Below are 26,505 nucleotides of genomic sequence, written 5' to 3'. Positions count from 1 at the left end.
AGGGAAGGCAACCACTGATGGAGCTTTCAGAAAACATCAGAGAGGAAGCTGTGATCTCAGGGAACTCTCTGATACTAGAAACTCAAACTCTCCTTATTACCATGGCAACGCAGGCACCACACCCCTCCCCGCTCTGCTCTGGGAGCTCTTCTGGTCCCTCGTGTTTAGTTCGGAGCGCACAGACCACGCCCCCCGCAATCTCCGCCAGCCACTTATCTTTAAGCCTATGGCAGCACCGCTGGTTGTCATGGCGATTCCTAATTGTTTACCTGAGCAGGCCCCGCCCACGTCCCCGCCTTTAGTCCCTTCCCAGCTCCAGTTAGTTGATGGGACTGCGGTCCGCTGATGATCATCAGTATCTGGCTGGGCAGTCATCACTGTACAGAGGACACCCGGAGCTCCGGACAGCCGCACATTGCAGGTAATAGAAGCACGGGGCTCTGCTATCCGGGGGGAGATCTGATGCTTCTCAGCTGCTGGAGAACCACAGGTGTCAGGATGATGAGCTGCTGAGACTTGTAGTTCCACAACAGGGCAGCTTCAGAATCCTTTTGCATCACCGTCATTTATGAAGGTGCTGATCCACAATCTGGGATGGGGTGATTGTGTAGTACTGGGACCTCCAATACTCACCACTTCTTATTAGATGAATACGGTCCCTTTCACACTGAGGGCGCGAAAACTGCCCATAAAACGCTCAGCGCTTTTGCGGCGTCAGTGGTGTTCTTTTTTTTGAAGGTCACATGATTTAAAAACTGCTTCAAGAATCGCTTTGAAGCGATTTCCAGGTGTTTTTACAGCTTGCACATTCATTTCAATAGAGAGGGGCGCTTTTTTTTAGTGCTCCAAATATGCTGCTTGCAGGAGTTTTTATCATCTTTCCGCCAGCGCACCGCCCCACGTGTGAAAGCATTCATTGATTTTAACAGAAATAAGTTTTCACGAGCTTTGGCAGGTGCTTTTTTTTAGCACCAAAAGCGCCTCAGTGTGAAAGGGCTCTGATGGCAGTCCATAGATGTCACTTCACCGAGAGCAGTCCGGTGAGTTCCCATTCTGCATTTTGTAAATGTGCGCAAAATTGTGCCACTTTCCTGCACGTTCTGGTGTCATACGCAATTGCAAGTTACAAGCATGACCTTCACAGGCAGAGGCATGATGGGACTTGTAGTTTTGTAACAGCTGGTGGGCCGCCAGTTTGAGACCCCTGCCTTGTACTGTAGTAGGCATAGAGAGATTGACCAGAAGGCATGTTTACATACATGACTGTTTATTTGGTCTGAGATCCATCACACTGTGCAGCTATACAACCTTTTATTCCTCCGTCATACATCTCTACATTTCTACCTGTATATTGGTTTATTGAGGGAACTGAATGGTTTAGGTATTTTTAGAGACCAGTAAAGGTGGCTATACACTAGAAGAATTTTATTTAATATGTCTCACTTTAAAGCCGAACTAAACCCTCCGATTCTTTTCAGTCAAGGAAGCCGCCATCTTGGCTTTTGTTTGATCTGCGATTGCCATGGTGCTGCACATGTGATCAGTTATGACACCAGACATTTGATGGTTTGACTGTTTGGTTTGACAGTCCACACCACATGCAGTCCAGTGCATGCAGTTTTTTTTCTGCATCAAAAACACATGTAAAGTAGGTAATATGGTTTTCAATGGCACAGTTCACACCAGTGCTTGCATTTCAAGTGCGTTCCAGTTCCAGAAAAGAAAAGTAGAACATGGTGCATTTTTCCTGCACTGGAATGTACTGCAACTATGTAAAACGCACTGGAATGCACCTAAACGCACCAAAAACACAAGTCCCTATTTAAGGTTAACAAAAAAAATGCATCAAAAATGCACTGGAACGCATCAAAAATGCGCATGCAGAAAAGGATGTGGAACACATCCCGACTGCGTTTCTATGGTCCTGAGAGCACAAACAGATGTGAAAATTAGCATTCTCACCACATGCCAGCAATGTAAGTGCTAGTTCACACCAGATGCAGTTCCATGCGCTTTTTTTTTCTGCACTAAAAATGCATTCACAGTGTTTTCAATGTATTCCAATGGCTCTAGTTCACACCAATACAGTCAGTTTCCGGTCAGTTTCTGCACCAGAAAGTGACTGGAACTGACTGCACTGGTGTGAACTAGAGCCATTTTTCACACCACAAAAATGCACTCCGGATATGTTCCGGATCAGTTTTTGCTTACAATTCACACCACATGCAGTTCCAGTGTGTTTTTGATACCATTTGCTAAGTTCTAGTACAGTTCTGTGCAGAAAAAATGCAGCACGCTTTACTTTTTTTTTTTTACTGCACTAGAAACTGACTGCACAGGTGTGAACTAGAGCCATTGGAATAAATAGAAAACACTGTGCATGAATTTTCAGTGCAGAAAAAAAAAAGCACGGAACTGCATCTGGTGTGAACTAGCACTAACTGTTTTTTCAAACCATTAAATCAATGAGTTTAGTTCTGCTTTATGAAAGTTTATTCGATTTTTGAACTGTTAGTGGGGTCAAAACGACCTTCCTTTTCTACTGCAGTGATGACAAAATTGGAGTAGGATGGACAATGGTATTGCACAGAGTAGCCCTGATCCTCCTCCTCTGGAGTCCCCTGCCAGCACTATCCTTGCCTGTGGGTGCCCCCCCCCCCAGCAAGCTGTGTGTTGAGAGATCACCCAACCAAGCACAGACAGGCAGGGGGCTACAAGGTTAATGCGTTTCACACAAAGTTCGTGCTTTGTCGAAATAGAGTGCCATGGATTTCTGGGAAGGAGCATGTGGTTTTTATCCTCTGTCTCCACACCCTGGAGGTGGCATGCTGCACTGCACAGTGTTATGTTTATCTTATAGCACATATATTGTGGACTTTGTATACTCACTAAGATTGATCACAGACTGTTTTGTTTGTGACCCGCTGAATGCTGGTCAGTCATTACATGTGTGTTCACAGTCACACAGTGAGGTTGATTTACTAAAACTGGAGAGTGCAAAATCTTGTGCAGCTCTGCATAGAGACCAATCAGCGTCTAACTTCAGCTTGTTCAATTAACCTCTTGCTTGCTGGGCACTTAAACCCCCCTCCTGCCCAGACCAATTTTCAGCTTTCACCGCTGTCACACTTTGAATGACAATTGCACAGTCATGCTACACTGTACTTAAATGAAATATTTATCTTTTTTTTTTCACACAAATGGAGCTTTCTTTTGGTGGTATTTAATCACCACTTGGGTTTTTATTTTTTGCTAAACAAACAAAAAAAAGACAGAAATTTTTGAAAAAAAAAAGTTTCATAGTTTGTTATAAAATTTTGCAAACGGGTAATTTTTCTCCTTCTGTAAATATGTATAAGTGGGGTAATGGCGCTCCCTGACGAGTAAATGGGCAGGTGAGTACTATAGGGTACCAATAATAATTGGAATCAATATACAAACTTCACTGCGAGTAGCCCCGCCTGGGTGAGTTGCATAAATAAATAAATAAATGCCAAACAACCGCGGAGGGACAAATCTCCCTCCACGTTCGTGAGTATGCAAATAAAAGATTTGAAAATTAATAATTAGTGATAGTGTTGGTAGAAGTACCTACCCTTTTAAACATAATCCGTGTAAGTGCAATTGTGAATGGTGCTTAATTGAGTATGTCACTCATAAGCATGTGCACACTCCAAACATATATAATACTAAGCCTGTGCCTAAACCAAGTGTTGATATCTCAAACCATAGGTACCAATAAACCATTAAATATCTATAAAATGTATGTTACTTGAGCACCCAAACATACATTAGGCTACTGCCAAATTATAAATCCTCAGACTTGTGCATAAAACAAAGTGCATTAAACATATAAAAACATATGAACCTTAATTGCTATTTTAATCACTTAAAAAGTGAATATGAGCAATCCTGCAAATGTTAACCAGTCCGTAATTGTGAAGGAAATCTTGCGGTGAATAAGTAACTCAGGAAAAAATAAAGATGACTTTAGATTGTGACTTGAGTGTATTCAAACGTCCTTGGTGACTTTGTGCTCCCCCTCAAGGATCCCCACTCACCAGATCCATTCACCCCAAAGGGGTAACTCGCATAGAACGGTAATCCTAACGATCTCCCTGCCGACGTGGTGGATGGATTTCCCAGGAAGGTCCTCAGCATGTATAGGGTAATGGCTCTCAGTCACTCATATAGAAAGAAAGAGGAATAGTGGACTCCCATAGTGTAGTAGCAAAAAATATATTTATTTAATCCAACGTAAAAATCTTTCAGTTAAAAAACTATAGTCCAGATCAACTGGCTATAGTAGTAAGCAGCAAACACTTGTTAAAATAAACTTACTAACATAGGCCTAGGCAACAGCCTAAACAATGCCTAGCATAACCGCTCTCATGAATGTATAAAATTTTTTTAATGTAAAAAATTTTTCGGCCAGGTAGCCCGTAACACAAGGTGGAAGTGAACCGAGCGTTTGCGCTCCACCTGCGTTCCACCGGCCTTCTGAGCGGAAATGACGTAGCGTGCGTGGCGCCGTCGTACGCGTTTCGTCATAGACGTCCTCAGCGACGGTACCCGCACGCCACGCACTACGTCATTTAATAGGGAAGCAGCCATTCCGGGAACACCCCTCGTAAGCAGAGGCTCCTATCCTGGTTAGCCTAAGGAGGAGTTACGTGCCCAATCCACGCCTACTCTCCCCAGAAGTGTACGCAGAGATGGTCAAAACTATAATGTGTTTCCTCCGTATATGGCGCCCGTATAACTATGGCTGATTCCCTACATAAGAGCCACTAATGGGGAATATAATCCATACTAAGGGACATGGTTAAATAATACTTGATAATCCAGGTATTCAATTTTGCCAGTATAGTTAAGGATTTAAGAGTATACACCTTGCGGGAGCATATATACGCCCATATCCAGAAGTAGATTAGTCCACAGATGGAAGTCTAAGGGTATAACGGCTGTAGTATTTCTTACTTAGCTCAGTATTCAATATAATAAATAAATGAACCATAATTATGGAAAAACCTTATGATAAAAAATGTGATAAAAAAAAAAAAATAAAAAATTTTTTTAATAAAAATAATATAATAATAAAAATATATTCAAACACCGGGGATAATAATATTAAATATAATGGGTAATACTAATAACTGTAGACAGTGATTAGTGTATTACAGGAGAACCTAAGACTATAGGAACTATATCCTGAAACTGAGCTACACGTATCAGATGGGGGGGGGCTCCAGGTATGCTGGGTTAATTACACCTCAATCTCACATTAAGGGTCAGATTATATAGATCCTATGGGCCAGTGTGCCATTACTGTATGCATACGAATGCCATCCCTCGTGACCCATCCCTCCACATACAGGGGTATGTACATGGGTGTGCACAGTCCAAAGCATATCTAGACGGATCAAGGGACCCCAACCTATATATCCAGCTGGTTTCATTTTGTGAAACCAGTGTGGTTTTATTGCCACCTCGCCAGTGATCCTTGACGCAATCAATCCCGTAAAAAACTAACCCTGTGGGATCCCGATTGTGAAAAGCTTCAAAATGGCGGGAGAGATGATGTTTAGGGAACCCTTTCCTGATGTTTTTAATATGTTCCCTTATACGCACATACAAGGGCCTCGTGGTTCTGCCCACATACTGCAATTGGCATGGGCACTCAATGACATAAGTCACATGAGTGCTCTGACAGGTGATCAATTTCCTAATGCGGTATTCTTTGTGGTCCATCCTAGATCTGAAGGTATCCCTTTTGCGAGGTTGCTTTTTACTGACCCTACACGGTAAGCATTTTTGGCATTTGTAAAAACCTTTCATCTCTGGGAATATTTGGGTGTGCTTTGGAGGGTTAATGACATTATGTACTAGGTAATCTCTAAGCGTGGGAGCCCTTCTATACACCACCTTAGGTTTGCTAGGTAATATATTAGCTAGGACTCTATCCTCTTTTAGGATTGGCCAGTACTTAATTAGAATATGTTCAAACTCTTTGTATTGGGTATTGAAACCTGTGACAAACAGCAGGTCTGTGTTGTTTTTCCCTTTCTTGGACTTTTTGAACAGGCTTTTTCGATCCATATTTGCTATGTCATTCTTCAACTTGCGTAATGCGTTTAGCTTATATCCTTTTTCCTGGAATCTCTCAATCATGATATCCGCTTGTTGTGAGTAGTCTTCAATAGTGGCACAGTTTCTCCTTAATCTTATAAGCTGGCCTTTTGGGATATTCCCTTTCCATCGAGGATGGTGGCAACTAGTGATAGGGATATACCCGTTTCTATCTGTAGCCTTAAAAAAAGTTTTGGTATGTAGGCTGTCGTCCGTTTTGAAGATTTCAAGGTCAAGATAGTCGATCTTGTGGTAGTCCCATTTTCCAGTGAAGGTTAAACCATACCTATTGGTATTTAAGTTCTCCATGAAGTTTTCAAAGGTCTCTGCCGTTCCTTCCCATAGTATGAACAGGTCATCTATATACCTACGGTACATCTTCAACTGGGGGATCCCCTTCACATAGATGTATTCTTCTTCCCACATATTCATCATGAGGTTCGCTACACTCGGAGCATAACGAGCACCCATAGCCACTCCTTTGGTTTGGACATAATATACTTGATTGTACCAGAAGTAGTTACACGACATAGCTAGCTGTAGGCCTTCGAGTATGAAGTCAATCTGTTCTTGTTTTAGAGGGGTTAGCTCATGAAGTGCTTTTTCTACCCCCACCAGCCCGTCTTGTTGTTCAATGCTCGTATACAAAGAGTTTACATCGATGGTAGCTAGTAGCCAGTCTTTAGTCCCATTTATATGTTGTAATTCTTCCAGCAATTGGGCACTATCTCGTAGGTATGATTTTCCCATTTTTACTAGAGGTTTCAAAAATTTGTCTAAATATTCACCCAGCCTGGAAAACACAGAATTGATGCCACTAATGATAGGTCTCCCGGGTGGCTTGTGTAGTCTCTTGTGAATCTTGGGTGTGTAATAGATAACCGGGGTCTTGGTGGAACTAGAGACCAAATATTCTGCTTCTTTATTATTAAGAATGCCCATGTCCTTCCCTTTTTTAACATACGCTTTCAATTTCTTTTCGTAGATGCGCTTAGGGTTACATAGTTACATAGTTACATAGTTACATAGTAGGTGAGGTTGAAAAAAGACACATGTCCATCAAGTCCAACCTATGTGTGTGATTATGTGTCAGTATTACCTTACATATCCCTGTATGTTGCGGTCATTCAGGTGATTATCTAATAGTTTCTTGAAGCTATCAATGCTCCCCGCTGAGACCACCGCCTGTGGAAGGGAATTCCACATCCTTACCGCTCTTACAGTAAAGAACCCTCTACGTAGTTTAAGGTTAAACCTCTTTTCTTCTAATTGTAATGAGTGGCCCCGGGTTCTTATTAAGTTTCTTATAGGTGTCCTCAGCTCGGAGCAAGTTCTCCATTTCTTCCTCGTAATCTCTCTTATTCAATATCACCAATCCCTCCCCTTTATCTGCGGGTTGTATGACCACTTCCTTTCTTTCTCCCAAGGTTTTTATAATTTTCCAGATGTGTTTAGTCTTGTGATTCCTACGCTTTTCCAATTTCCTTAAATCTTCCTCCACCATTTTTTGTAAGGCTCCCATACATTGGTTCCCTGATGTTGTCGGATTGAAGGTAGAGTTGTTCTTCAATCCGGTATGTACATACACTGGCTCCTTTCTGATTCTAAATTCTTTATTCGTAGCGAAATGTTTCTTAAGATTCAGTTTACGCATACATTTTTTCAAATCAATATACGTTTCAAACTTGTCTAGAGATTTCTCAGGTGCAAACTTAAGTCCTAAGTCCAGAATTTTCATTTCATCCTCTGTGAATATAACATCACTGAGGTTGAAGATACCCTTTCCTAATGTTCTCGTCTTCTTTTTCTTCTTCCCTCCTCTGCTTCCTCTAGTAGTCTTCTTCTTTCTTCGGGTCTTTGTGCGTGTCTCTCTTCTCTCACATGGTTCTTGTCCTGATCTTCCCTGGGGTATCCCCGTTCCATATATGGTCGGTGTACTTCTTCCGGGGTTCTGTGTTGTTCTCCTCGAATTTCTCTTCTGTCAGTATACGCTTCTCTCCTGTAGGCAGGCCGAGTCTTCCATCTCCTCGGTGGCCTGTCTCTGGCCCATCGCTTTGGAAAATCCCTAGGGGGTCTTGGATCGTTCCGGTGGTAACCCTGGGGCGGTTCTTCTTGATTACTTCCATATCGTACTTGCCTGTTATCCCTAAGTGGTGAGAACCTATTTCTGATAGGCACGTTGTATCTGGGCGTCAGGGGGGTTCTATACCCTGGTTGATCCTGATAGTTATCCCTTCTATTCCCATTTCTTGTTGTGTGTCTGTATGGTGTCTCTTGTTGCTGTCTATATGGGATTCCACTATTTGTTCTAATTGTTTGTTGGGGGGTATTATACATCTGTCCCTCCATTTCCATCTCCATAGAGGTATCTATTCCTACATCATCTTCTAATGTGAATTCAGGGTCTGCACAAGCTGTTTGCCATTTATATACATTCATACTCTGATAATCCAGTGTGTCTCTTTTGTATTTCTTCTGCTTTTTAATTTGTATTTGGGTGTCATATTTTTTGATACTCTCCTGAAGTTCTTTCTCTTTATTTTTTTACTCCGTCTGGCTAGCAAATGGTATCAACTGATTTTTAATTTCTGAGATACTAGCTTCAACTCCCTTTAATTTGAATCTTCTCCTTTTGATCATTTTGTGCAACAGTTCATTCTCACAGCCATTAAAGAATGAGTACCACTCCTCCATTAATTCTGGGTCGGTGATACCATCATTGGGGTCTAGTTCCCACCTTAGTCTCCTAGGTGTCATTTTAGCTTTGATGTAAGTTTCCAAACTCGCTATATCCCACCAGACCCTCAATTGTTTTTCCAGTGTGTGTCTCAATTTTTTCATCAGGCTATGCATATCTTGTGTATTGTTAACTATATCTTGACTAAAGACATCTCCTAGGTCGATGTTCCTATTGCCCATATAGCCAAAAATATCCATAGCTGCAGTCTAATGTCTCACCCTGAGGTGTTGACTAAATAATTAGATAAAGTATAGTGACTGCGCTTAGGACAGTTGCAAGGTATGCAGCCCCCCTAAAGAAACTCCCCAAGGTGTTTCGGATATATGTAAATATGTATAAGTGGGGTAATGGCGCTCCCTGACGAGTAAATGGGCAGGTGAGTACTATAGGATACCAATAATAATTGGAATCAATATACAAACTTCACTGCGAGTAGCCCCGCCTGGGTGAGTTGCATAAATAAATAAATAAATGCCAAACAACCGCGGAGGGACAAATCTCCCTCCACGTTCGTGAGTATGCAAATAAAAGATTTGAAAATTAATAATTAGTGATAGTGTTGGTAGAAGTACCTACCCTTTTAAACATAATCCGTGTAAGTGCAATCGTGAATGGTGCTTAATTGAGTATGTCACTCATAAGCATGTGCACACTCTACTTTATCTAATTTTTCTCCTTCGTTGATATTTGCTGATGAGGGCACAGATTAGGCGACACTGATAGGCACAGATAAGGCGACTCTAATGGGCACTGATGAGTGGCACTGATAGATGTCACTGATGGGCACTGATAGGTGGCACTGATAAGCAGCACTGGTGATGAGGCACTGATTGTTGACATTTTATAGGTGACACTGTGGGCACTGGTAGGTGGCACAGGTGGGCACAGAAGCCTCTCCACCATCTGGACTGATGTCCCTCTCACAGCCGCCGGTGATCGGCTTTATTTTTTTCTCCTCACGCTATCAGTGTGGGGAGAAATAATAGCCGATTACCGGCTCTGTTTACATCACATGATCAGCTGTCATTGGCTGACAGCTGATCACGTGGTAAAGGGTCGGGATCGACCCCTTACTTTAATCTGTGATCAGCCGAGTCTCATAGACTCGCTGATCACAGAGCAAGCCGCACATGCGCCCTGCAGGGAGTGCGCAGGCCGCTCAAGCACGGGAGGACGTCTATGGACGCCCTCCTGGCAAATTAGGTCCATGCAGTAGCCGTCTTTTGGCTATAGCGCGGACTGGAGGTGGTTAAACTTTGGCAATAAAACCTGGAAGCGGATTGGTTTCTATGCAGAGCTGCACCAGATTTTGCACTCCCCAGTTTTAGTAAATAACCCCCATAGTCTGTTGTGTGAAGCACAAAAGCATTACTTAAATATGGTTTAAATATAAGTCAGTTATTCTGATTTTTTATGTGTTAAGGCAATCTTCATTGTACACCAGAAAAATATTTCTCTTTATTTACTTTAGTAAGCAACTACGTCCTTTTCTTGACGCAGGACTGAGTAGTTGACAATGTGCATATACAAATTCAGTTGATCTACCTGCATTAGACACAGATAAGACACACAATATCCAATTTGACAGTATATACACAACTTGTGTCTATTGCTACAAGCAGATAGGTGATACTGGTGGCTGACATTGTCTCAAACAACCATAAGACAGTCCCAGAAAAAAGCAAAGGAAGATAGAGGACTGCATAATTTGTGTCCAGTCCTAAATCTTCCTTTTTGTTTTTTTCTGGGACCTTCTTATGGCTGTTTGGGACAGTGTTGGGCACAAGTATCACTTACTTGCTTGTATTTATTTTTTTCTTGTGAATTGAGATATATAAAAATTTGGAAATCATATATAAGCAAACAGGAATATATCACATAACTTTAAGGGTACAGACATATGCAACTCTGATAAAATAGTTTATTGTACAGAATTTTATTGAAAACATAATATGGTCAAACAAGGGGTGCATTTCACAAATATCATGTGATGTGCTTTATCAGGAGACCTCAGGAGACAAGTAATAATTGCTGGCGTTTTTTTTTGGGGGGAGGCAAACAATCCATGCGCCGCTACCCCCCACAGACAGCACAGAAGCCCCTCCCCGGTCGATCAGTCAGTCGGGGCCCCTCACTTACCCCATCTCGAGGGCAGTGCTCCGGGCAGCAGGTGTCGTCTTTTCTTTGGGCTGCGGGCCGCTGCTGTTTCGGTTCCCCTGCATCTCCTCCTGGAAGCCACTCCGATCGGATCTCTTATCGGCCAATCGGGTGACGGTCTCGTGACCCGCTTCCCGATTGGCCGGGAGAAGAATCAGTGTTACAATACAACAATATTCATTCGCTATTGTCACACAACTGGGTAGGCTTCAGGCACAGTGCTCTGATCCCTAGTCCACACTTTTTTGATGCCTATTAGAGCCTCTGGCTCTAATCACGTGCTTAAAAAACAAAAAAATACCCCAGAGTGCAATCCATGCATCCAGAGCCCTGCATGTAGATCAGGGGGCCGGACGCATGGATAGTAGGGGGTGGTGCTCCCCCAATGGACAGGCCGCCACTGAATAATTGTTATATGCCACTACAAAAAACAATTGTATCCAATCTATCTTTCAGTGCTAAACATTACCTGCTATTGGGTGTTGCAGGGGAAAGGGAAAGATAGTCCACTCTTGGGCCAATTTCTTAAACAGATTCCAAATGTGGATGTCATAATTTGAACACTCTTTCACTCATGATATCATCACCAAGTTTCAAGAGCTATATTATGTATTGCAGGACTCGGAAAGCTTTTTCCATTGTCAAGTTTTGCTGATGTAGAAAATTTGAGACTACTAGAAACCTGGTTTTCCCCTAACCTTCCTAGATCAGAACAGGGTGCAGGACAAGTGTATGGTGACTTGCTGGAGAGAATGGAGGCACCTCCTATCCCCCACTGCGTGTGCTTGTAGCCCCAGCTTGCGGTGCCGGGGTAAGTCAAACTTAGAAAGTGAGAAATCCTTGAAGGGACTTTTCAGCGTTTGTAATATTATAGATATTATTGTGAAAGTAGTTTGATGTAATCATAAGCGTGTTAAAAAGTGTATCCAAAATCATCACCTAAAATGACCTTGTAAGAGCAAAGTGACAGGGCATCTTTAAAAGAGAAGTATGGTAACAAAACACAAAGAGGGCGCTTCCTTTGAATGCTCTTAAATAATATAAAATGCAGGAGTTGATAAAACCAGCTGCCTCCTTAAAGTGTACAAACACCAATTTTTCAGAATAGCAAGCACTTAAGCCCCATACACAGTATTAGATTTTCTGCAGATTTTTATCTTCAGATTTACCAAAATCATGTAGAGCCTGCCTGATTGCATACAAATTGAAACTCTTAAGGTTCGATTTCATATTATATGATTTTGGTAAATCTGAAGACAAAAGTCTTCAGAAAATCTAATAGTGTTCTCTCCACACCCCAGGTGAAGTATGCACTTACCAGAAGTAAGTAACTGACAAAGCAGCCTATGGGCTGTATAAAAATCCTCTGTTGGAAAGAACCTGCACTCTGGAATCCATCCAAATTCTTTATTCGATAATCACCAAGTACAAAGAAACTGCTAACATGTTTCGTCGAAGAGCCTTGTTCACAGCATAGTTACCCACATAACTAGCAGCAACATATATACAAAAAAGAGACTAGAACCACTCCCATTCATTAGTCAATGCAATTAGCTATAGATGAGACTCACCATTGTATGGAGACTCTCTGAATGTAAAAAACTTTTTTTGCATAGTTTTAAAATGCATTCATACATTAACACAATAAACATGTGCAGCAATAACTCTCGATGGAGCTGCTGTTTTAAGCGGGCCTGTCCTCTATGCCCTTCACCCTTCTTAAATTGTTCAATCCCCTTGACACAAAGGTAGTGCAGTGTTGTAATTATATGAATATCAACTTTAACCCACAACATACACTTACAGTTATAGTTACCTCTACCTGGGTGCTGGCAGCTCCACCTGCAGGAGAAATGACAACACTGCACACAAACTTTAGTAATAACCAAAAATACTTCTTTCTTTGAGTAAATAATATATTTATATAAAGAATTATTACAATGACTATACTATCACACCAACGTAGTGTGACAGTATAAGGAATAGTTGTGACAATCAGTAACAGACACAAATATCTCTAATTATATACAAATATACCCGGGAGCTCCCCCTGCTCTAGACCTTGAAGTCACTATCCTTTGTAACTAAATGCAGGGCCCTGGAATGAAAGGGTAGTCCTGATGTCTTCAGTCTTCGCTAGCTTTTATAATTGTAATCCGCAAAGGGGTTCCTCCTGGGTGTTGCGCAGTGTAATGTATCACACTAAAACAATTGTAATCCAACAGATTGACTAAGTGTTCTTAAATGAAGAAACAAGCATCTAGCATCCATTCTTGAATACTGAAGTCTATTCAGGTGTAAAGTTCTCCAACTTCACTTGTTCTGTGGGACTATCAGTCCCAACAACACTCTGTAACAGTTCTAACTGTGTATGTAATAGTTAAACAAACTTCTGGGTGTTAACCCTCTCACCACACGAGATCCGGGCAGATGGATGTCTCCATTTCAGCAGTTCTCAGTCCGTATTGAGACACCACCACGCTGTCATACTGTTCCGTTCACAGACGACCAGGAGTTATCTCCCCACGGGTCTCCGGAACGATCACTTCGGCTGCTCCAGTACGCTGTGATGTGATGGCAGGATCCTTGCAGTTACTCCGCTCCTTCGCAAAGTAGGCCGCAACCCTGTAGGACACACACACCCACAGGGTTCTGCTGGCAGGCCACGCGTCCCAGGCACAAGAGACTTAAGATGGCCGCTCCTTACCCTTTTATATCCTCCCACAATGCAGTTCAGTTCTCACCTTGTCCAGGAGCATTGTGGGTGGGTCAGAGTTAAAGTTCCGAAGTAAACAATAAATCACTTTGATGTCATTTCACTTGATCATGAAACGTAAACGTATTGTACTTTCTCAATTGTCCACAAGATGGCACTAACACAACCTATGTACTGTATAATACACATAGAGCTAGAAACAAAGGTTGTCAGCGCTACGCATGAAAAATCAATGATAATAATCATCATACGTGCATTCTGTGATTTAAAAATCTGAATAAAAACCATTGAACTATTTGTAGGTCAAAACTGAGATTTCAGGAAAAGAACTGATTCATAGTGAGAGATATTGAGGAAAAATTAGTGCATATAATTATAGATGAGAAAATGATGCATTCAACCTCTTGGATGCAGTTATTACCGTAAAAATAGATCAACATCATATCTAAATAAATAGTATCCCAGACTGGAAATCCTTGTGATGTAAACTTTCATTCCATCATACATAAAGTGAAAGAATCCAAGGAGTAGATCATTGTGTAGTGTATTTATTAAAAGTGCAGACAAAGTAATAATAAAATCAATACTCACATTCTGTGGGTGTCTGTGAGACATCAACATAATCAGCTCTGCTAGCCAATAGCATCACATCGCTGCTGTTTGGAACGCACGCCGGCTTGGTGGCCGTGATGACCAGCTCATAAATCTTGTATAAACTCGTTGTCTAAAACACTATGGGGTGGATTTACTAAATGCAACTCCACTTTGCATTACAAGTGCACTGCAAGTGCAGTCGCTTTAGATCTGAGGGGTAGATCTGAAATGAGGGGTAGCTCTGCTGATTTTATCATCCAATCATGTGCAAGCTAAAATGCTGTTTTTTATTTTCCTTGCATGTCCCCCTTAGATCTACAGTGAGTGCACTTGTAGTGCAAAGTGGATTTGCCTTTAGTAAATCAACCCCTATGTCCCTGTTGTATAGGATTAATTTCCCAAACCAATAATGTATAGCTGTACCTGGAAGAAACCATTTTAAAATGACAGGGAGATACAACACAAAGTGCTTCCCCATTAACGTTTATGCTGTTAAAGTTGGAATTACTAGCTTTGCATAGAGATTGCATGCCAAAGCTTTTAAAATATCTCCATTTTTAGATGCTTGTCTGACCTCACCCTTAAAGCATACTTTATATTACCCCAAAAATGCAGATTCCCTATATTCGTAAAGTTCATAATAAATGTAGCCTGTACAGGTTTTTTTTTAATATGTTCTTGCTAAATACCTGGTGATCCTGCCAGTTCTTCTGGGGTCCTTTTTCAAACTGACCATGCCAAGCATGGAAGCAGATCTGCGCTGGCATTTCAGGGATCACTGTTAGGAGATGTAGGACACTGTGCACACTCACAGCGTGCTTTTATCTCCCGTAGTCAGTTTTGGGGCCAAGCCCCCCACCTATCCCCACTATCCTACAGGTGCAGCCTGTGAGAGCATGGATCAACCATCTGGAACACACTGGGGGAGGTTTACTAAAACTAAAGCATGCAAAATCTGGTGCAGCTCTTCACAGAAACCAATCAGCTCCAAGGTTTTAGTGGCAAAGCTTAATTGAGCAAGCTGAAGTTAGAAGCTGATTGGCTATCATGCACAGCTGCACCAGATTCTGAGTGCTCCAGTTTTAGTAAATCTCCCCAATGTACAGATGGGGAACATGGGATAGCACAAAGGGAGTCGTTGCAAACAAATAAAGAAACAGATTAAACACATATAAACTAATAATATTTATTTTGGTAAATATAACAATTTTGGCCACGGTGTTCATTCAAGGAGTAACCTTAATACATTTCAAACAACTTTTAACTGAAATTTAAGCCATTCTGTCTATCTACCATATCCGTAACTCAAGATACAGTGTCCATCCAGACTATCCTGGACGACTACTCCCCACTGAAAAACACCATGACGAATACATAACATTAATCTGGGAGGGTGGGCAGGGGCCGTGGTTCTGTCTTCTCCTCAGCGTGGCAACAGACCCCTGAGCTCCTGGCTGGCCCTTATAACGGCTCCTGCTGTGCAGGCAAACGTCGCCCGCCAAAACCGTCCAATCCTGCTCCCGTTGCCGAGCAGATGCGGCCGGTGCTGTATCCAATGACAACCTGCGGATAGAAAGAGGGGGCAGGAGGAGACACCTGGCCCTTTTGAGCTATCCCATGGGGCCCCTCTGAACGCTAGGGACCCATACATATTTCCCCAATTTGTGTTATGCCTCATTATGTCTGCTTGCTTGCTGTACAGGCACACCTCCTATGGAGAAGGAGACAAAGGAGGCTATGGAACCACTTGACCACAGAATAGAGGACTAAAAGAGGTATAACACAATTATTTTGAGTAAAAGTACAAGCAATTTCAGTTAGCAATTTGGGTTTGCTATTTTGTTACTGACTACTGTGTTCACAAATAGTTTAAATAAAATAAGTGACTCATTCATTTTTGTAATCCAGTAATTGTATAGCCAAATGTTCTGAGACTCATGCTGATCTAATTGGGCGTTTCTTAGCAACAGTGTTGCCCCAGCACTAACAGATGACCTCATAGTATTCCCCAATGATTGAGTAATTCTAATAGGACATTAGTAATAGGATATTGCCTGATAGCATTTATGGTATTTGCATTCAACTTGTTACTTCATACAAACAAGTATACACATACGACCAGATCTGGACGATGTGGAATGTCATCACTTCAGCCAAATTTCAAGGTCATAAAGATGACAAAATACCTGGTTGTTTGATGACCACCTATGATGGCATATAGTGAACGCAGCCATCAGTGAACGCAGACGTTCTGATGTTTGTTCACCTCTATGATCCCGGGTGGTTCATCAGGTGTCCCGGTGGGACGGGACAGCCCAATGAAGCCTTGAAAAGGTGGCAGGAGGGGGGACAGCCCCTCCCGCTGCTTGTAAAAGCAATCCAATGGCTAGTTAGCCACCAGGATTGCTTTTACAAGAGAGTTGGTCGTTGGCTCTAAAAAGCATACCGGGATGATGCCTGCGTCTGCAGGCATCTTCCTAGTATAACTACTTGAAGTCCAGTGACATACGGGTATGTTGCTGGTCAGCAAGTGGTTAAGGAGTAGAGTGCATTCACGTTGTAAAATACATTTTAGCTTAGTGCATAAGGTAAAGCTGTGCTGACTTCAATCATTTAATCATGTGCAAACAAAAATCCTGTTTTTTTTAAATTTTCCTTGCATGTGATCAGGTTTTGTCTGCAAAATGAATTTTTACCTAATTCAGTACTATTCAAATTAAAATTCATGTTGCAAAGTGACACATTTGGGGTTATTTACTAAAGACAAATCCACTTTGCAATGCAAGTGCACTTGGAAGTGCAGTCGCTGTAGATCTGAAGGGGACATGCAAAGAAAAAAAAACAGCATTTTAGCTTGCACATGATTGGATGATAAAATCAGCAGAGCTTCCCCTCATTTCAGATCTTCCCCTCAGATCTACAGCGACTGCACTTCCAAGTGCACTTTCAGTGCAAAGTGGATTTGCCTTTAGTAAATCAACCCCATACTCTAATCCTTTAGTAAATCAACCCATTAAACCATAACCCCCTTTAACCACTTCACCTCTCACACCTGTTCACCCCTATGGACCAGAGAAATTTCTGCTATGGGCCTGTTTATTCTGCAGTAACTTTGTAATTACTAAAGATAACAAGGTAATACAAATATTTAAGGCAGTGGTTCTCAACCTGGGGGTCGGGACCCCCTCGGGGGTCGAATGACGATTTGCCAGGGGTCACCGAATCCTGGGCTGTTCCTGAAGCCCACACCACTCTCCCAGCCTTTTCGCGGCCGCAAGCAGGGCTGTCCCTGGAGCTTGTGGCCGCCCACTAAGCCTCTACGCAGCCGCCCATTCAGTTCATGTCATGGCTGGGGGACAGAGACAAGAGGCCAGCTGACTGGTGAGGAATGTGAAGTGGGAGAGTCTGAAGGAGACCCTATCTCCTGATGCCGGCATTGGTGTCACTGCTACGAGACACTAAAAAGTCCAGCAGCACTGCCACTGATCCCTCCCCAGCGCTGACACTCATCCCAACTCCCCACAAGCACCGCCACTCATCCCACCCCACCCCCCCCACCAAGGAGTAAGAGAAGGAAGAAAAATAGAGAATACATGGAAGGGAGAGGAAAAGAGGGGGGGCAAAGAAAAAGGGAGAGAAAGAATAAGAGAAAGAACAAGAAAGACGGCTAGAGAGAGGGATGGGAGAAAAAAAACAAGAAATTAGGATAGAGAGGGATACAAGGGAAAGAAAGGAGAACAAAGAGAAAAAGTGGTACATCCTAAAATGTACCATAAGGGGCTTAATACTGTACGAGTGGAAGGGACTCAGGGAACGCTAAATGTCCATGGGTTAGGGGCGCAAATTACTTGTATTGCCTTGGGTGCTGACACCCCACCCTACGAAAATAATTTTACTGTTGGTTGTCCCCACAACTTGGGACATTTTATCAAGGGGTCACGGCACTAGAAAGGTTGAGAACCACTGATTTAAGGGCTTTCTTTTCATGATATTGTCTTATAACATTTTTTTTTTTGTTTTGCAATCCTTGGACAACAAATCTAAACAAAACACACTTTCTTTCTTCTTCTTTTTTTTTTTTAGCAGTGTTTGTTAAAAAATAAATAGTGTTACTGCTGCACATACAATGTGCACATGTTATTCTGTAATTTGTCCTGTTGACACTAAAATAATGATTCTGGCAGAAAGCATTGCAAAGTTATTTACAAATTAAATAAAGTGGGTTTTTTCTTCAGTTGTGTGCTTTTTTAAATGGGAAATATGTAAATAAATATATGTTAAATATCTAAAAATATTACCAAAGAAAACAAAACCAAAAAAGTTCAAGTATTAATACTAAATAAAATAGAAACAAACCAAAAAAAATCAGCAGCTAAATAATAGTTAAAGAGAGAAGGAGACTAAGGAGTTAATTAAGGCTGCTTAGCGTAAACTAAGGGTTAATAAGGGATTAAACAGAGGAACATTTTATTAAAAAGAAACAAAAAACAACAACTTTTTATTACTTGTCAGGTTGCTTTAAAGCGGAGATTCACCCAAAAGAGGAAGTTCTGCTTTAAGTCCTCCTCCCGCCTCTTCTACCTAATTTGGCACTTACTTTTTGCAGGGGTGGGGGGGGGTGGAGAGGGTACAAAGAGCGGCGTGGCTCACGCATGTGCAGTGGGCAGGCATATTAAAGCCGGATGTCCTCACTTAACTGCTTAAGGACCAGCCACCGTCATACTGCAGCAGGTTGGCTCTCCTGGGCGAATCGCCGTAGGTGTATGTTGGCCGCTTTTAAGAGTGATAGGGGGAACGACGCCAGAGGCGATGCGCGCGGCTGGGATGTCCGCCAGCCACCCGCGATCGCTCCACAGAGAGCCAGAACGCGGATCTTTCAATGGAAATTAACAGATCCCCATTTTGACAGGGGAGGAGGGACAGATCTGCTGTTCCTAGTGATTGGGAATAGCGATCTCTCTCATCCTCCAGTGAGTTCCACCCCCCCCCAGTTAGAAACACCTCCCAGGGAACACTTTTAACCCTTTGATCGCCCCCTAGTGTTAACTCCTTCCCTGCCAGTGACATTTACACAGTAATCAGTGCATAAATGTCAAGGATCCCAAAAATGTGTCAAAAGTGTTCAATCTGTCCGCCGCAATGTCGCCGTCCCGCTAAAAATCGCAGGCCACCACTACTAGTAAAAACAAAATATAATAATAAAAATGCCATAAATCTATCCCTGATTTTGTAGACGCTATAACTTTTGCGCAAACCAATCAATATATGCTTATTGCAATTTTTTTTTTTTTTACCAAAAAATATGTACAAGAATACATATTGGCCTAAACTGATGAAGATTTTTTTATTTTTGGGGGATATTTATTATAGCAAAAAGTAAAAAATATTTTTTTTTTTCAAAATTGTCGCTCCTTTTTTTTGTGTATAATGCAAAAAATAAAACCGCAGAGGTGATCAAATACCACCAAAAGAAAGCTCTATTTGTGTGAAAAAAAGGTCATCAATTTTGTTCGGGTACAACGTCGCACGACTGCGCAATTGTCAGTTAAAGTGACACAGTGCCGTATCGCAAAAAAATGGCCTGGTCATTAAAGGGGCAAATCCTTCCGGTCCTTAAGTGGTTAAGATGCCATCTCCAGGAACCCAAAGGCAAATAAAAAACTAGGCCAGGTGAGGATGATACCGGATCCATGGAATGGACATGTAAAGTCCCATACACACGATAGGACTTTGTACAAACTTTCCCTTAGATTTTTGTACAAAGGGCGTTGGCCAGATGTTTGTCTTGCATACAGACGACAGGACTTTTCCAGTCAACTTTCACCAAATCACATGGTTTTTCAGCTCTTTACCACCACCCTTTGGTCAACTTCTGTATTGTTGTCTGATATTGTGTCAATCTCGCCACTTTTATTGGCGAGATTGACACCTTGCGAGCCAGGTTCACACTGGTATGGGGATCTGACTTGGATCCCCGCCAATGCCAGGCACTGTGTTTGGTATGAATCTTGAGGGGGAACTCCACGCCAAATTTTAAATGAAAAACCGGCATGGGTTCCCCTCCAGGGGCATACCAGGCCCTTAGATCTGGTATGGATTTTAAGGGGAACCCCCTACGCCTAAAAAACAGCGTGGGGGTCCCCCCAAAATCCATACCAGACCCTTATCCGAGCACACAGCCCGGCCGGTCAGGAAAGGGGGTGGGGACGAGCGAGCGCTCCCCCCTCCTGAGCCAGACCAGGCCGCATGCCCTCAACATGGGGGGTGGGTGCTTTGGGGGAGGGGGCGCCTTGCGGCCCCCCCACTCCAAAGCACCTTGTCCCCATGTTGATGAGGACAAGGGCCTCTTCCCGACAACCCCGGCCGTTGGTTGTCGGGGTCTGCGGGCGGGGGGCTTATCGGAATCCGGGAGCCCCCCTTTAATAAGTGGGCCCCCAGATCCCGACCCCCAACCCAATGTGAATGAGTATGGGGTACATGGTACCCATACCCATTCACCTAGGGAAAAAAGTGTCAATAAAAAAAAACACACTACACAGGTTTTAAAAGTAATTTATTAGGCAACTCCAGGGGTCTTCTTCCGACTTCGGGGGTCTCTCAGGCCTCTTCTCCCATTCTCTGGTGTCGTCTCCGCACTCTCTGGTTCTTCTCCGGTGCCTTCTTCCTTCTGCCGGGCTCCTCCGCTATCTTCTGCTCTTTTGCCGCTCTTTTGCTAGCGGAGGAGCCCGGACATGTGGATCGTCTTCTTCCCTCTTCTCTTCCAGAGATGTTGACATGACGCTCTCTCCGGCTGTAATGCTGTCTGTGCTCTCTGCTATGACTTATATAGGCGATGACCCCGCCCCCTATGACATCACAGTCCCGGGGCATGCTGGGACTGTGAGGTCATAAGGGGGCGTGGTCATGTCATCCTATGGATTTTGGGGGGACCCCCACGCCGTTTTTTCAGCGTAGGGGGTTCCCCTTAAAATCCATACCAGACCTAAGGGCCTGGTATGCCCTGAGAGGGGAATTCCCTCTCGCGCCCGCTGCAGTAGGAAAAAGCATTTTTCCTATTGCAGCCAGCGCAAGATGTACAGTACCCTGTCGCCGAGAACCAGCGCGATGGGTTCACGCTGGAAACATTCTCGCGGCTGCGTACTGTAGTTTGTACAAAAGTCCGATGCTTTTGTGTTCACACGATCGGACTTTGCTCCATCAGACTTTTGTTGCCGGAAAGTTTGTCCGTTCGCACAGCCAACAAAAGTCCGATGGAAACAGAAAAAGTTTGTCCAATGGAGCGTACACACGGTCGGATGTTGCTCCAAAACAGCTAATTTGCATGTTTGTTGTCAAAAAGTCCGATTGTGTGTACGGGCCTCAAGTGTCCTATTATTAAAATTCAGCAGCTATGGGATTTTTATCTGCCGACTTTCAACTTTTCATTACAGACTGGAGAACTGCTTTAACTGACATCATCTGCAGATTTACGTGCAACCTTAAGACCCCTTTCACACTGGCACTGCTCCCCACTAGCGGTAAAGTACCGCTAGTTTTAGCGGCGCTTTACCGTCATTTTAGCTGTGCTTTTCAGCCGCTAGCAGGGCGCTTTTGACCCCCACTAGCGGCCGAAGAAAGGGTTAAATGACGTACAACACTACGACGAGCTGAGAAAATGGAGTTCAATGCTTCCGAGCATGCGTCGAATTGTTTCCGAGCATGCGTGATTTTTTGCGAGTCTGAATTGCATACAGATGATCGCATTTTCGGATAGGAACTTTTTCCGACTGAAAAATAGAGTACCTGCTCTCAATCATTTGCTGGCTGGAATTCTGCCAGCAAAAATCCAATGGAGCATACACCTATCTTGGTGGGCACTGTGGTTAGTGAATACACATCAAACAAAAGGAAAAAAAAACACATAAACCTGAACAAACAAAAAAACAACACACAAGGGACACATACATGACACAACCACAACACAGACAGTCCGGACGCCGGCTAAAACTCTCACAGTGAAGCTAAATACAATCACCACAATATAAACTCCATAACTACCCAAGGGATGGGCAGGAGATGTAGGGGTCACACCCCGTGTATTATATTCAAGCAGGGATGTACCCAGTGTCACTGTGAGGGCTCCCCCTGGGATGACATATAGCCATGAATGGCAATGGTAAACTAGGGCTAAAAGAACATGTGTTGTAGGGTAAATGGTGCTGTCGCCCAAGTATGACTGGGTTCAATAGGTTATTCCCAGCCGGGAAATTCGGGAAGGCTCTCACCAAGATCCCTCACAGAGTGTAGCGTACAGCAGCTAGTGGCTGCACTAGCCTCTTAATCCGCTAAATCATCTATTCAGTCACATAAGGCAGTCCAATCCCACAGCTAGAGCATCTGTCAGTTCATCAATTGATTAATGCAATATAGTGAATGTATTTAACAGGGCATAAGAAGCCCTTAATGCTGGCATAGATTGTAACAGCAGGCATAGGTGGGCAGGTATCTGCAGGTAGAATGACAGGTGAAAGGTGAAGGGGGTATAGAGGCAAGATATACATTACCGCCTGACCGGTCAGCATACACAGATCGCCATATTCATGTCTTGATTCACATCACTGCACATTAATGTTATCCTCTATGCTTGCGTGTAGTGGTGCTGCCTTCCCTCATTGCCGTATGGTCATTGAGGGCGCGGAACTTATAAGATTAATCCTCCGTGGCCCCAGTATGGCGGTGGAGCAAAAGTACCGGTAAAGGTGCTCGTCTACTCTATTTTCCCCGACGCTCGTCTCCTTCACCGTGACGGTGACCAATGGGGGAGTGGGCGTGTCGTCCGGCCGGCGTCACATGACCGCTGTGACGTCAACGCGTTTCGCTTGACCAATCAGCGTAGCTTCATCTGGACTAGGCGTGGTTAGGAGCTGTCATTCTTTTATGTGTATCTTCATTACGGTAGCTCCGCCCAAGTTGTCATAAGCATCGTAAGTCCAGGTCATGCCTTTGCCTCCTGATTGGGATGATTCACCTGCACATAAACGTAAACATAAACACTTCAACCCCATCTATACTTTTCATGCCTTTTTTGGGAAGTGTTATTCATATATAGATCTTGGTAGTTCAGAGTTCTTTATTCCATTCTTTGATATCACCTATTCCTAGTTGGTGTAACCAGTGGTGATTAATGTTAGCAAAAGTCACTGTTATGATAATCTATTTAACACCGTTTGTGCTTGTTTATTGACAAGCACACGGGGCTATTCCTGAAGGTATTTCAATTATACCCACTCTCTTGTTTAAAAGGACATACTTATCGAACCACAAGAAAAACAGGACTCACATGAAAGGTACCGACAAAACCATGACATAGACATGCAAAAACCGATACAAATGCACTACAGTATTCCCGTTTAGACCAAATAGGTTGGATCAGATAGATTAAACTGTAATTGTTAGCCTGTAATCATTGTTGATCTTATAATGGGAGAGACAACAGGGTCAATCGGACCTATTTGTAAGGATGAAAGGCCAGTATACTTATTATGATGTATGTATATTCTAATAAGGATTAGACTCCTGGACTATAATAGAAAATGTATGTAATATAATTAATTAATTCAAAATCAGTTGGTTAAAATTAAAAATTAATAATTGAATGCATGTCCAGGGACATTACACACAAAGCCCACTTTGTTAGAAGTTCTTATAGTTATTACATACTGGATAGGTCATCCACAACATTAGGGCCTAAAACCCAAACCTTATTTTTGGACACATGTGTCTTAATCCCCTAGATGAAGTACCGTATTTATCGGCGTATAACACGCACCGGCGTATAACACGCACCCCAATTTAGGAGGGAATTTTAAGGAAAAAAAAACTTTTAGGAGGGAAGTTGAAGGGAAAAAAAACTTACATTTAAACGCCCATCATTGCAGCCTTCTCAGTGCAGCCATGTCAGTGCAGCCTTGTCAGTGCAGCCTTGTCAGTGCAGCCTTGTCAGTGCAGCCTTGTCAGTGCAGCCTTGTCAGTGCAGCCTTCCCCAGTGCAGCCTTCCCCAGTGCAGCCTTGTCAGTGCAGACTTCCCCAGTGCAGCCTTGTCAGTGCAGACTTCCCCAGTGCAGCCTTGTCAGTGCAGCCATGTCAGTGCAGCCTTCCCCAGTGCAGCCTTCCCCAGTGCAGACTTCCCCAGTGCAGCCTTGTCAGTGCAGACTTCCCCAGTGCAGCCTTGTCAGTGCAGACTTCCCCAGTGCAGACTTCCCCAGTGCAGTCTTGTCAGTGCAGACTTCCCCAGTGCAGCTTTCCCCAGTGCAGCTTTCCCCAGTGCAGCTTTCCCCAGTGCAGCCTTCCCCAGTGCAGCCTTCCCCAGTGCAGCCTTCCCCAGTGATCCCAGCCATTCTGGGCTTCAAAATCGCCGATCGCGATTTGAAAATGGCGCCGCCGGCGCCGAAATACACAGAGCCGGTCCTCGGCTCTTTCCGGCGGCTGTCGTTCACTTTCGGCTCCACTCGTAGTCCCGAGCGGAGCTATCCGAACCTAGCCGAGTAGAATGAACGACAGCCGCCGGAAAGAGCCGAGGACTGGCTCTGTGTATTTCGGCGCCGGCGGCGCCATTTTCAAATCGCGGTCGGCGATTTTGAAAATGTGACAGGTCGGGATCACAGGGGATTGGCGTGTAACACGCACCTGCGATTTTCCCCTTGTTTTAAGGGGAAAAAAGTGCGTGTTATACGCCGATAAATACGGTATATCTCTCATAAGATCCTCGACTACCCCACTCAAAGGGGACTGGTGTAACATACATGCTCCCATATTATTAGGGGTCCAGGAAGGCCTGTAAATTTAATTCAGTATTGAGTCCCCGAGGAGCAAGGGACCCCAACCGGTAAATCCACCTCTTCTCCTTCTGTAGGAGGATGTGGTTAAAGTCCCCCCTCCTCGGGGACAATTTAAGTGCATAAATGCCTTTTACCTTTAGACCATCTGGTTTGCCCCCATGATATAAAGCAAAGTGCTTTGCAAGTGGTTTCTCTTGAGTTTTTGTTGGATCTCTTTCTTTTTCACCTTTGATCTCTCATAGATGCTCACCTATCCGAGTCCTGATAGATCTCTTGGTTTTACCAATATAGATCTTCGGACAGGGACAGGTGAGCATATAGATCACTTTGCTAGTCAGGCAATTAATTAGATCCCGTATTTCAAAGGACTGCTGTCCTGATACATCATGGAACACCGCAGTCCTATCCACATAGGGACATACCTGACATCCATTGCATGGATACATGCCTTTGCTTCTAGGGTAGTTTGAAAGCCAGTTTGAATTTGGTTCCTTTACATATTCCGACCGTATCAGCATGTCACCTAAGTTCCTGGCTCTTTTGGCCACTAAAATGGGTGACGATCCTACAATCTCCCTAATTCCTGGACCGTTCTGAAGTATTCCCCAATGTTTGTTGAGGATACTTCGTACGGACTCCCACTGTGCCCCATACGGGGTAATTAATCTTATAGGGCCTGGGTCAATGTTTTTTCTCTCCTTTGGTGTAGTTTTCAAAGTCAACAGACTTTCTCTGCTTCTACACGCCGCTTTGACCCTAGCTTTACGAATTTGCCCATGTGAGTACCCCCGTTCTCGGAACCTCTTATATAGGTCCATATTCTCTTTTTTAAGGTCGTTCCTTCGGGTACAGTTCGTTTTGATTCTTAAAAATTGGCCGACAGGAATACCATTCTTAAGCCAGGGAGGATGGTGACTATCGGCCCTTAACAGAGTATTCGCCGATGTTTCCTTCTGGAAAGTACTGGTGCAAACTTTTCCATTTTCAATGGAGATCAGGAGGTCTAGGAAGGGTATCTGTTTCTCATCAATGATGTAAGTCAGGCAAATATTTCGATCATTCCCGTTTAATACATCAATGAAGGCATACACCTCTTCCTTTGTGCCCCTCCATATGACCAATGCGTCATCAATGTACCTCAGCCATGTATGCACATGTTCTGAGTACATTGGTGATTGGAAGACCTCTTCCTCTTCCCATAATCCTAAATGGAGGCATGCATATGCAGGTGCCCATGCTGCCCCCATGGAGGTGCCCCTGATCTGCTGATAAAAGTGGGAGGAGAACTGAAAGAAATTGTTTTTGAGGGCGAATTCTAAGAGTTTTAATAAGAATTCGTTCTGAGATCGAAA

The 26,505-nt window shown here is 43.4% G+C and overlaps 1 protein-coding gene across 1 annotated transcript in view; it reads left to right on the top strand.

Annotated features, from left to right (window-relative positions):
• Positions 1-294: 294 nt before the first annotated feature.
• NSUN7 (NOP2/Sun RNA methyltransferase family member 7) overlaps positions 295-26,505 on the top strand; it is a 164,597-nt gene continuing 138,386 nt past the window's right edge. The window contains exon 1 of the mRNA XM_073608536.1: positions 295-421. The gene's annotated coding sequence lies outside the window, so the exon portion shown is untranslated. The remainder of the gene's footprint in view (positions 422-26,505) is intronic.

The sequence above is a fragment of the Aquarana catesbeiana genome, linkage group LG01, assembly GCF_042186555.1.
Source record: "Aquarana catesbeiana isolate 2022-GZ linkage group LG01, ASM4218655v1, whole genome shotgun sequence".
In the NCBI taxonomy this organism is placed as follows: Eukaryota; Metazoa; Chordata; class Amphibia; order Anura; family Ranidae; genus Aquarana; species Aquarana catesbeiana.
Note: the sequence above shows the minus strand (reverse complement) of the source record. Positions and strands in the feature narration are given on the sequence as shown.